This window comes from Sturnira hondurensis, unplaced genomic scaffold (genome assembly GCF_014824575.4).
Source record: "Sturnira hondurensis isolate 20B ecotype Veracruz unplaced genomic scaffold, ASM1482457v3 Scaffold0020579, whole genome shotgun sequence".
Taxonomy (NCBI): Eukaryota; Metazoa; Chordata; class Mammalia; order Chiroptera; family Phyllostomidae; genus Sturnira; species Sturnira hondurensis.
The window spans coordinates 4,470,639-4,482,905 of record NW_028093210.1 but is presented as its reverse complement, the minus strand read 5'-3'; positions in this window follow the sequence as shown (position 1 = coordinate 4,482,905).

The window sequence follows — 12,267 nt, the reverse complement described above, 5'->3', positions numbered from 1 at the left end:
TTCTGTACCCACAAAATGGTGATAATTCTGGTTCTCATGGTCCAGAACAAGAGTAATGGGAGGTCACACAGAAATGAACACAAAGCCCGCAGCACCCGGCCTGGGCTACAGCAAGTGCTCAGGACATGGCAGGTGCTCTGCAGAATGCAGGGAGAAGTGTGGCCCACCCACACCACTGCCAGGCCTTCTCGTGGGATAAAATCCGACTTGATCTTCCCGAGTCTGTGAGGTCTAAAGAGGTGGCCCCTGAGCGTCATTTTCTACATTGAGCCACTGCTACTTTTTATTAGACCAAGAGAGCAGGCTAGGCCAATGAGGGAGTGGGCACCAGCACAAGGGTTGTCATAAGTTCAGGTTTGGGTGAAGTTTAAGGAACTCCTGTATGCCAGGAATTCACCACACTGCACAGAGATTCGATAAAAAGCAGAACAAGTGCAGTAAACATAATGGCTGCAGCAGAGTAGGTGTGCCCTTCCCTAAGGCCCCTGGGTACGTGGAGAAGGGTATAAACCTCATGGCCCCAGTTGACCTGCCTGGGTCTTCAGAGAGGCTCTGTTAAGAGATAACCACATGCAACAGAAGTGATTAGAGGTATAGAAAGGTATAGAGAGGGAAAATGACTTTCTCATGCCCTGCCATGGGTCAGGCAGCAAGCTCCCATTAGTGACTCCTCTCCAAGAGTTTCTGACAGCTGCCAGGCAGAGAAGGACATCTCCCTTCCATCCCCTGCTAATGGTGTGTAAAGGAAAGCAGCTCTCCCCTTTGGAGGGTCATTCACAGCCGATGGAAAGCTGTGTCCGAAGACGGTCTGGCAAGATTTTCAATCCAATTTCCCTTGGGTGAAAGGCTAACAGGATAAGATCTCTCCGTGTTAACAACTTGGATTGTGAGTGAAGTCTCAGGGTTAGGGTGAGAGATGAGGTCATGAAATCCAGAGCTTACCTCTCAAAGCAATCTCGTACAAACCCCAAGTCCCTGAGCCTCCCTCCAGAGCCTGTTAATCTTGTGTTGAACATGTCTCTCCATGGACACTTGCATCCAGGAATTTAGGCCATCTGTCTCAGGGTGGTAGTCTCACCCTGGTGCTTGCAGCGGGGGTGCTTGCAGAAGGTCTGTCACTGAGCACCCTCCAGAATCCTCAGTGGGGAGAGAGTGGAGCCAACACAGTTTTCCAAGAACAAACACAGCCTCAGAAATATGACCTCACAGGGGACCCCTTGGGATGGCTCATAAACCTGTCAATTTCCCAATGAGGCTCCAGCACCTTTGCACATGAAGCATGAACTACAGCGACTGTGTATATTAGACTTCATGTTCTGCCCAGAGGTGAAAGCCAGATGCCTTCTAAATAGCCTGAACTCCCTGAAACCACAAGGAGCAAATACCCGGGAGGAGTCTGTGTCCACCAGTGACCCAACATCTGACACCGCACACAGGTTTCTTCAGATCCCAGGAACCTGCCTGGCAGCAACAAGCGATGGACCCAACACACACTGGTGCTGGGGCCCAGCAAGGTCCACATGAATGGTAAAGAGGAACAAAAACACCAGAACTGAAACTAACCCAATTCCCTCAGGTTCCTGAGCTGGCTTCAACTCAACCTAATAAATCCAAAGTGGGGACAATTAACTCGACAAGCAAGTTCATATTTGTCAATCATTTAAAATGTGAATGAGCCCTGGCTGGTGTGGCTCAGTGGATTGAGCTTGGGCCTGCGAACCACACGATCGCGGTTCGATTCCCAGTCAGGGCACATACCTGGGTTGCAGGCCAGTTCCCAGCAGGGGACACATGAGAGGCAACCATACATTCATATTTCTCTCCCTCTCTCCTTCCCTTCCCCTCTAAAGATAAATAAATTTTAAAAATCTTAAAAATAAATAAATAAAATAAAATAAAATGTGAATGATGTCCATGGACATAGTGTTGAGTAAAATAACTCAGAGCTCTACTCATATAAAGCTCAAAAACAGACAAAACTTATCTGAAGAAGGAGTGAGTAGAGTAGTGGGGTCTCGGGGTAGGGGTGGTTCTTACTGGGAGGGGCACCAGGGAGGTGGACGGGAGGAGGGGCAGGGGGAACTGGGTGGGACACAAAAGAAGGGAAAGAGATGGAACAGGTGAGGGGGAGAAAGGGAGGGAAGGAAACAGAGGAGAGGGAGGACAGTGACGATGAAGGCCGGGGGCGGGGGGGGGCGGGCATTCCCTTTTCCAGGAGCCCATATTCACAGTGGCAGAGTCCCTATGGGAGAACCAAGGGAAATCTGACGCCAGTCACACTTGTTCTAATGCAACGAGATTCTAATATGAGTCCTGTCCTCTCAAAGAGCAGCCTTGAGACCTTGATGACCAGCATCCATCTCCCAGATTCTTCCTTGCTCAGAGCTAACATTCCTCCCAGAGGTAGTGTCAGGAGTGTCAGCTACTGGAAACGGTCACTAGGTGGCATGTGCTCCTCATCGTCCCTTCCCCAGGTTCTCAGCAGCAGGGAAACTAAAGCTCTGACCTCAGGAAAGTCCAAGGTCCCTGTCACTGATGGACGCCTGAAGCCAGCCCAGTGGACTGCAGAGCAGCCTGTCATGACAAGAACGGTCACCCTGGTCTGCCCATCAAGTGGGTCCACACTGTCCCTCTCAAGACAGGCCTTCCTTAGAGATGCTCTCAAAGAAACATCCTGAGTGTGGAGTGAGGAGGAGGGCTGAGTTCAGACTCCTACTCCACCCCAAGAGCAGTCACAGAACATGTTTCCTGAAGACACCACAGAGCCTAGTCTCGGGGGGAAAAGAAAGAAATCTCAATCACAAAAGCTCCATTTTATCTGTTGTACATACCAGGCATCACCCATGGAATAAATAATTTGGAAGGAAAACAAGTCCAGTGTTTAAAAGCATAGACAACTCCTCACCCCTCGTGAGCTCTACCATGGAGCAGAATCCCAGCCAGACACTCATAACTGGAGGTTCTTTTTCCTTAAAGGCCCCCATACCCTCAATAGTAACTGAGCTTCAGGTCCCACACAACATGAATCTGCCCCTGCCTGGCACAATCCACATAGTAAGCACTCCATACTAAGTGCTCAGTCCATGGTGGCTCACCAACAAGACAGAGCATGCTCATTTTACAAATGAAAAACACTAAGGTTCAAGAACATCAAGCAGCAAGCTCAAGACCCACGAGAACAGGATTAAACTGGGACTCCTGGCACACCAGCACCATGGCCAACTGCCTTGTCAAATGAACCGCAGGGCAGAGATCTGGACACAAAGCTGTGACCCCACCCCTCTCTTCTCCTTCTTCTTTTCCAAGTATCCTTTGCAGCTGAGGGACCAAACTCACCCCCCCACCCCACTGCCACAAGAAAAAAGAGGTTTTTTCTCCCTTCTTGTGTCACCTGAGTCTATATGCCTGTGTTGTCCTTTTGTCTAAATGATTAGGAGGCCATTAAAAGAAACCCGTGTATCTCTTGAGTAGATATGACTCACCCATAGTGTCTATACCTGGATTTGCATTCAGTAAGCACTCAATAAATGTGTCCTCTTGTTATTGGTACAGCATAAGTGCAGGGGATAGGGGCGAGGTGCTGACAACTGGAAAATGAGTGTTTCAGAATGATGGAGCAAATGAAGAGAGAAATGTATCGTCTATAATAAATACACCTCTGAAGAGCCTTTAAAGAAATCAATGAAGCACAACATCAAAGTCCCAGGGAGTTATAAATCAGCAGCNCTTGTGTCACATGAGTCTATATGCCTGTGCTGTCCTTTTCTCTAAATGATTAGGAGGCCATTAAAAGAAACCTGTGTATCTCTTGAGGAGATATGATTCACCCATAGTGTCTATACCTGGATTTGCATTCAGTAAGCACTCAATAAATGTGTCCTCTTGTTATTGGTACAGCATAAGTGCAGGGGATAGGGGCGAGGTGCTGACAACTGGAAAATGAGTGTTTCAGAATGATGGAGCAAATGAAGAGAGAAATGTATCGTCTATAATAAATACACCTCTGAAGAGCCTTTAAAGAAATCAATGAAGCACAACATCAAAGTCCCAGGGAGTTATAAATCAGCAGCCTGATAGACAAAAGTGCATCCAAAATCATTTAAAGTGCACCAGAAATCATTTATGTCTGAGTAATTAGAACACATTGGAACAACTCCATGCCATTGAACTGAAATTGAGCAACATAATGTTTATGAAATCCCCATGGAGTCGAGGAGGAATACCAGAAAGACGGAAGTTGCATTGAAAATTCCCCCCACCTGTCCAGAACCCTCCTGCACCATCCCGTGTCAGGGGGACCTGGAGGGAGATGAAGTTTGTTTTTCACCTATGCCCAAATATGCTTTGTTCTTCTGGTTTAAAATATCTGCAGTCCCAGCTGTTGAAAAAAAATGCACATCGCAGGTTGCGTGTAATAGAACAGGGTCCCCTATTCAAGCCTCACTTCCCAACCAAGAGGTAATATTAGATTAGACAGAAAACAGACCTGGTGAGTGTGAGGACATACAACAGTTTTCCAAAAGAGGTAGTCAGCCTCAGAAAGAAAAAGGCTACACTTTCTTCTCAAGGCTCCTCAGGGTCACTCCCTCCTGGAGCCCCACTGAGAGGGTAAGTGGTGGGGAGCTAGGGTCCTGGAGAAGGAGAATGGGAGACAACGACAGGGAGAGTTTTCTGCTGCCCATCCGTGAATCCATTCCTCTGATGTTGGCTGCAGAAATGACCCCATTCACTTTGGTTGGGGAGCAAAATAAGGATAAGGCAATAATTCAAACCTGGAGACACACAAAGAAGCATCTGAGTATCAAGCACTCGGCTCAGTGATAGAACTGGCCTCCCAAACTGGCCCCAGTATGGCCCTGCTTCCTCCCCTACAATAATAGTCTGACCCTGTCCCTGGAGCTGGACCTGATATTCTGGTGTTGCTATGAGCTTACAGACATCTAGGAGTGAAAATTCTCCTTGGGTCATGCCTCCTTCATCCCCCTACTCTATGTTTAGATGACTTAACCTCAGCCTCTGGGAGTCATATTCTGGGCTCTCACCTGGTTTCATCAGCATGCTGGGCAGGTATGAAGGCAAGCGGAAGACTCCTGTGTGCATGGGGTGGGGTGGGGTGTGGTGGCGTACAGCTGCAGCCCACATACAGAAATGTCTTTTTACACTCCCTCTGCCAAGAACCGGAAGGTTTATGTTAGGAAATCCATCTTCAATTGTGCACATGCAAAGTGACTGTGGGCATAAGTGTGTTCCAAGACTTTTGAGGGAAGTCCACCTGAACGTCAAGTAAAGGTCCTGCTGAAGCCTGAAGGAGGCCAACAACTGCCATGCCACCAGCTGTTTTCCATCAGTGGGCTCAGATCCTACCCCCATTCCAGCTGAGACCCCTCAAAGGAGTCAGAGGGATCTTCACAAAAATGCAAACAGGATCACTTCCTGCAAAAACTTTCAAGACCTTCCATTGCTTTAGGACAAAGACCATTTGTCTATCTACAACCTTGGATCCCTTTGTGGGCTGGCCCTGTCCTTTCAATTACTCCTGTGTCCTCATCTAGGATACAGATACTCTAGCTGATCTCTGACAGTGCCTGGAAGTAACCACACCCCTCTGGCCTCAAGGCCTTTGTACATACTGCCCTCTCTGTCTGAAATACTCTCTTCCCTGCCCTTGCCCTGGTCCTGAACCTCTTCTTGAAAGCTCAGCTCATGAGGCCCCTACTGGGGGAAGCCCAGACATACCCACAGTCTGGGCCAGGTTTCACTGCAATAGGCCATCCCAGAGCCATGTTTCTCATTATTGAGCACTTATCTCTATAGATTTTCTTTACTGCAATTATCTGCTTAATCTGTCTCTTCCACTGCCCTGTAGGCTCCAGGAAGGCAGGCTTAGGTGAGTCTTGGCTCACCACTACAGTCTCAGCAGCCACATGGCGCCTGGTATACAGTGGGTGCCTAATATTGGGTGGACGGAAGGGTGAGTAAATGAATGCGTAGGTGAGTGGGAGGGCGGATAGATGGATGGATGAATGAGTGAATGAATCTCTGTTTTTTGCTGACATTGGTTTCTGGGAATGATTATTTTTATCAGTTAGAAGAAGTTGAGGACATCAAAATACAAAGCAAAAGGCTACTGAAGGTTAAGAAAAGTCAAAGTTAGTACCAAAAGACAGCAGCAATGATGCTGGTGAGGAAACAGGCCCATCCATTCACTCATTCACTCACTCACTGCATTAGAATGTGCTGTGCTTTCAAACTGTGCAGGAACTGGGGTGGTGCTGGGGTTGCAGTGTGCTGTCAGGGGCCGTCTTAGGGACAAGGGTTTAGATTCAAGTCACGAGGTCTCACTTGGTTTAGCCAAGCTCTGGCCTGGAATAGCCTTACGTCCATTAGGCCAAACATCTCTAAACGTTTGACACCTACCTACCCATATTCCAGGATCATACTGCCCATTGTCCGCACATGAGAAAAATACAACATTGGTGGACAGAAGTCTGGAGAATGACCTCCTCTTGGCCTCCAGCTGAATGACTTCTCTCTGATGTGGGGGAGGCAGGCATTCACACCCCTCTCCCATCTCAAACAGGCGATGGAGGACACAAGTTGCCTGAGTGTGTTTTGCTGGTGATAGTATAGGTCAATGGCATATTGGAAATTCACATTTAAGATACATCTCCCCTCTCTGTAAAATGAGATACATCTACTGATGCAGGTAAGGAACATCTAACAAACCCAAGCCTCAGGCTAGGAGCAAGGGTCTAGGCATGGTCCAGCATGTTCCAGGTGGTCCAGCCCATTTCAATGCACATCACAGAGCCCTCTCTCCTCCCTCCAGTCATTTTATTTCTTAGCAAAATCATTACTGAGAATATTGAACTATCTTACAGAGATGTATTTACTCCCCTATCTTCTTTCCATCTCTCTTGATTAAAAGCTATGTGTGATATTTGTAGTTATCAAACATCAATATTTGGCATGGATTTGTGGAATGGAGATGAGGAGGAGAGAAAGGAATCTGACCATTTCTATAAAGGGTAAAACCTTGAGCAAACAGACTGCATTTCTTATTAGGGGCACTAAAGAGCACAGACTCATTTTGGAAGGGATGGGCTGGACTTCACCCCAGCAGGCTTTGTGAAACCTATGATCAGGGCTCAAAATTAGATTCCAGATCTCATCAAGAAAGTCAGCTACCTCCAGAGGGTAGGCAAAGAGCTGAGGATGGTGCAGCCTGCCTGACAGTGGTCAGAGCTGGCTGAGATTGCAGCCCTGGCCCTGAGAGCAGAGAAAAGTCCAGCATTCAAACTGGGCTCAGCTGAAATAATAGTAGAAAGGATTGTACTTCCTAGTGCCCACACTTAAGCCTTTACCTGTATTAACTCATTTAAACCTCTCACAACCTGATTTATTAACTCCACTTTACAGACATGAAAAGTGTGGCACAGAGCAGTCCACCTGCTTGCCCAGGCTCCCACAAGGCGCAGGTGACAGAGTCAGTGCCTGCAGACATTGCCAGGGCTGTGCATGTAACCACTCCACCACATTGCTCTCCATCACGTGGTTGGACACCAGCATCTCCACAGCAGAGCCAGCTGCTCTGAAACCACCGTGCACTGTGGCAGTCTAAGGCCTGCTGCTTTTCTGGAAGCAGAGTCCTTACTTCAGACCCCCACCATCACTGACTAGCCTTCACGAAGTTAGTGGAGACCCAGGGTGCCCCTCTGTGAATTAGGGGCGGGGATAATCAGAGCTGCCCCTCTGGAGTGTTGTGGCAATTCACAATATGTTCATTCAAGTGGCATTAATTTTCACTGCTGGGAGGGACAATTTTGTACAATCACTTTGGAAAACTTTGGGGTAGTATCTACTAAAAGCAAACACGTGTGTACTCTGTGACCAAACACATCACTCAGTATATTCCCAAGAGAAATGGGTGCATATGTCCATTGAACAACAGGTACGTGAGTGTACAAAGCCCCAACTGAAAACAATGCAAATGTTCATCAATGAGAGAATGAATAAATTAAAATTATGTTACAATGACACAATGAAATTCTACTGAACAATTTAAAGTAGAGCTACTCACACATGCAGTAACCTGGCTGAATCTCTTAGGGGTGCTGTTGAGAGAAAAAGTGCAGATACATGTGTACTGTAAGAGGCCCGTTTACATGAAGTTCACGAATGAGCAAGATCAATCTCTGGTGATAAGAATCAGGAGGGTAGTTGGAAAGAGGTAGTACTGACAGGGGAGAGGCATGGGGGAGCCTTTTGGGGTGCCCCAAATCAATAAGACTGATTCTTTCTCTGCCTCGTTCATTTCAGCAACAAGCATTTATTGAGCACCCACTCTATTTTAAGCACTCCCTTGGGAGATGGAGAGAAGGCAAGACCTTCCCAACCTGAAGTTCAATGCTAACATTGGAAACCTGTCAGTATCCCCGCGTGTCCAGGGGGCACAGCCATCCTAGGGGATTTGGGAAAATCACTAAAAAGATTTCCCCCTTTTATCTGTCAGAAGCTGTGGGGAGAAATGGCAGGAAAGCTCATCAGGGCAGCACACCTCTGCACTTGCTGTGCCCGAGGTCTCAAGCGCCACTTAGCATTTCATCCTGGCAAGCCTGGCTTGCTTTAATCAGGATCACGTGGCCAAAACCATGCGCAACACTTTGAAGGGAAAGAATTTAAGCCTCCATGTCTCACTGCCCCGAGTATCAGCTTTGTCCTTCTGCTCTTAATGCTGTTATCTCGTCCGCACACTTGGTTTTCTGCTGAGCAGACGCTATAGAAAGGCATATTAGCAAGAAGAAGCAGAGCGTGTAGAGAAACCTGGGTGTCGGCTGGTGACCCTTTTGCTCTGGAGGCCTTTCCAGTGGGGCGTTGGAGTGAGAAATGCCTGAAAGGAACCAAGGCTTCCTCCATTCGCTCAGTCTCCTAAGCCAGGCCCTAGGGAGATCATTTTAAAATGCAAATTGGATCAAGATAATCACTAGCTTAAAACCCTTCAGTGGCCCCACACCAATCACTACATAAACTCGACTCCTTGCCCACCATGGAGCTCCAGGTCATACCTGCTCCTCCTGCCCATCTCCAACGTCCAGAATCTAAGCCATGCCCCTGCTTCTTCTTCTACCAGGACCTCCACCCCTCACAATCAGTATAAAAACTCCTCTCTTGTCCTTCAGGACTCTAAGTGTCACCTCTTCCATGAAGCCTTCTCTGGCCACCTATTTGCTCCACCACCAAATTGTATCTTCTGTTTCCACTAAGAAGCACTTAGACTATGCCTTGGTTATGGGTTTCTTTTTACTTGCTTTTGTGTGTGTGTGTCTTTCCTCATAGACTATAAGCTTTTTGAGGGCAGGATCTGGATCTTACTCATCTTTGTATGTTCCAACTCTTAGCAGGGAATACAATAGAGTTTGTTTAAGGGCAAGGGGGTTGGAGGAAGGGATAGATGAGGAGGGGAGAGGAGGAAGGGAGGAATGGAGAGCTAAAGGCATCTAGTGAATGTGGAAACTCAATGCAACCAGAGGGATTTAAGAAGAATATTTGAACAAGGCTTTTCCAATGGATCTTGGTGGATGATTAGAAATCCAGACAGTTAGATTTGAGGGGATAACTCAAGCAGAGGGGATACCCAGAGTAAGGGTTCACAGTCAGGGAATACGGCACATGGAGACAGGAGGACCAGGGTGAGGGAAGTGGCAAGATGGGGCCAAATGCCAACATGGAATCAGAGGAGTTTGCACTCTACTTTCATAGCTAATGGAGGAAGAACAAAGGAGAGGGTCAGGTCAAGCAAATAAGGGAGGTCAACTGAAGAGGGAAAAACTGGAGTGGATGACTGGTTAGAGCTGGTTAGATAATCCAGAATCTATATAATGAGACCATAGACCAGAGCACCACCAGGGATGTGCCAAGGGGAGAATGGATAAGCTTTGCTGATTTCAGGTGGAAAGTGGGAAAGGAAATTGAAAAGGATGCTGGGGGACAAAGAGGATGGCAATGCCTTTGAATATACAGGAAGAAAAGTAGCAGATTTGTTTCCTTTTTTCCTATTTGGATGCCTTTTATTTCCTTTTCTTGTCTGATCACTGTGGCTAAACTGGCATTGTTTGCAGATGACATGATAGTGTACATGGAAAATCCTATAGCCTCTACCAAAAAACTGCTCAAACTAATAAATGAATTTGGCAAAACAGCGGGATACAAAGTCAATATCCAGAAATCAAAGGCATTTTTGTATGGCAACAATGAAACAGCAGAAGCAGAAATCAAGAAAAAAATCCCATTTGATATAGCAAAAACAAAAATAAAATATCTGGGAATAAACCTAACCAATGAGGTAAAAGACCTGTATGCTGAAAACTACACAACACTGAAGAAAAAAATCAAAGAAGACACAAACAAATGGAAACATATACCGTGTTCATGGATTCGAAGAATTAACATCATCAAAATGTCCATACTACCCAAAGCAATTTACAGATTCAATGCAGTACCTATTAAAGTACCAATGGCATATTTCACAGACATAGAACAAACACTTCAAAAATTTTATATGGAACCATAAAAGACCCTGAAAAGCAGCTGCAATTTTGAGAAAGAAGAACAAAGTAGGAGGGATCACAATACCTGATACCAAACTGTATTACAAGGCCACTGTAATCAAAACAGCCTGGTACTGGCATCAAAACAGACACATAGACCAATGGAATAAAACAGAGAGCCCAGAAATAACCCCAAATCTCTACATTCAATTAATATTTGACAAAGGGGGCAATAACATAAAACGGAGTAAAGATAGCCTTTTCAACAAATGGTGTTGGGAGAACTGGACAGCTACATGCAAAAAAATGAAACTTGAGCACCAACTTACACCATACACCAAAATAAATTCAAGGTGGATAAAAGACTTAAATATAAGCTGTGAAACCATTAAAGCCCTAGAGGAGAGCATTGGCAGGAAAATCTCAGATATTCCACGCAGCAATATTTTTACTGATATATCCCCTAGAGCAAGGGACATAAAGGAAAGAATAAACAAATGGGATCTCATCAAAATTAAAAGCTTCTGCATGGCTAAGGAAAACAGTATCAAGATACAAAGAGAAGCAACTGTTTGGGAAAACATATTTGCCAATGATACCTCAGACAAAGGTTTAATCTCCAAAATATACAAAGAACTCACTCGACTCCACTCAAAGAAGACAAGCAACCCGATTAAAAAATGGGCAGAGGACTTGAACAGACATTTCTCCAAGGAGGACATACAGAGGATCCAGAGACACATGAAAAGATGCTCGATATCGCTAGCTATCAGAGAGATGCAAATTAAAACCACAATGAGATACCACTTAACACCAGTCAGAATGGCTATCATAAACAAAGAAACAAACAAGTGCTGGAGAGGTTGTGGGGAAAAGGGGACCCTAGTTCACTGTTGGTGGGATTGCAGACTGGTACAACCACTATGGAAAACAGTATGGAATTTTCTAAGAAAACTAAAAATGGACCTGCCTTTTGACCCAGCAATTACACTGCTGGGATTCTATCCTAAGAACCTTGAAGCACCAATCCAAAAGAACCTATGCACCCCAATGTTCATAGCAGCACAATTCACGATAGCCAGGAGTTGGAAGCAACCTAGATGCCCATCGGTCAATGACTGGATCAAAAAGCTATGGTGCATTTACACAATGGAATTCTATGCTGCAGAAAGGAAGAAGGCGCTCCTACCCTTTGCAACATCATGGATGGAACTGGAAAGCATTAAGCTGAGTAAAATAAGCCAGGCAGTGAAAGACAAATACCACATGATATCACCATTAACAGGGATCTAAACAAAACAAACAAGCAAGCAAAATATGACCAAAGACACTGAAATATGGAGCAGGCTGACAGGGTCCAGAGGGGAGAGGGGAGAGAATCACAGGGGAAAAGGGGATGGACTCACATGAACAAGTATAAAGGACACATGGACAATAACTAAGGTGGAGGGTGGAAATGGGAAGGAGGTGGGGAGCACTGGTGGGGGGAAGGCTGGGAATATAAGACAGAAAACTGTACTTGAACAATAATTAAATTTTTTTAAAAAATTTTTAAAGAAAGAAAAGTAGTAGAAGAGGAGGGGCCACTAGGCAGTTCCATGTTAGCTGCTGTGAGTCTCCATGAGACACCTAGCACTGGGATGGCACCTGTCTGCACTTTCCCCTCCTGTGCCCAGGTAGACATTACTAATCAATCATGCCACTCTTTCCTGCTGAGGGA